This window comes from Rattus norvegicus, chromosome 15 (assembly GCF_021556685.1).
Source record: "Rattus norvegicus strain SHRSP/BbbUtx chromosome 15, alternate assembly SHRSP_T2T, whole genome shotgun sequence".
NCBI classification, from domain to species: Eukaryota; Metazoa; Chordata; class Mammalia; order Rodentia; family Muridae; genus Rattus; species Rattus norvegicus.
In genome coordinates this window covers 57,520,531-57,521,336 of record NC_141548.1, presented here as the reverse complement: position 1 = coordinate 57,521,336, position 806 = coordinate 57,520,531, and the positions used below count along the sequence as shown (strand labels likewise).

The 806-nt window shown below is 43.2% G+C and overlaps 1 pseudogene; it reads left to right on the top strand.

Moving 5' to 3' along the window:
- Positions 1 to 291: 291 nt before the first annotated feature.
- On the top strand, positions 292 to 494 carry LOC148001054 (small ribosomal subunit protein uS14 pseudogene; annotated as a pseudogene).
- Positions 495 to 806: the final 312 nt, after the last annotated feature.

Genomic DNA, 806 nt, shown 5'->3' with positions numbered 1-806 from the left:
TATATGGCGTCTTGTTCTAAACATTCAGAAGGAATTTTCTCATGCGCTGTATTCAACCCTGGAATTTATCTGGGGCATCTGTGTGCTGTAGGAGGCGATGTGGTCAGATCTACTAGCTACAAATGCTGCTGAGTAACCCAATGTGGTGGGCACCTGCCTAGTGAAGCCAGTTAAGTTCGTTCCTTCCGCATCACCAGCTAGAATGTCTATTCCCAAAGCTTTCCAATGTTGCCATAAAAGTGAAGCTCAGGGTTCGATTTACAGAGTGGGTTACAGGACTAAATAATCGCTCCTTTTTTCCTCCTTGGGCGTCTGAAGGCAAGATGGGTCATCAGCAGCTCTACTGAAGTCACCCTTGGATGTTTGGCCAGGGTTCTCGCTCTCACCACGTCTGCTCTAACCGCCATGGTCTGATCCGTAAATATGGACTGAACATCTGCCAACAGTGCTTCTATCAGTACGCGAAAGACATGGGCTTCATTAAGTTGGACTAAGAGACCTGAATGATTTCTGTCTACCTTCTAGACTGACTGTCTACCCAGTGAAATCGATCATGCTAGGCTTTGTGCACAAGAATAAAAAAGGGAAGGCTTAAAAAAAAGAATAATTGCTTTCCTTTAATATTTTAGTTCCTTGTTTAGTGTTAGAATGAGATCTTGCTTTTCCTTTGGTGTTGTTGGTTTGTCATTAGAATGAATCTGTCATCCTCATTGCTATACTGCTTGTCCTGATTAATCTGAACAAATCACCAACCAGCTCCATATTCAAACCGCTGGTGTTGAGTTTGATGCAAATACTCCTGATAG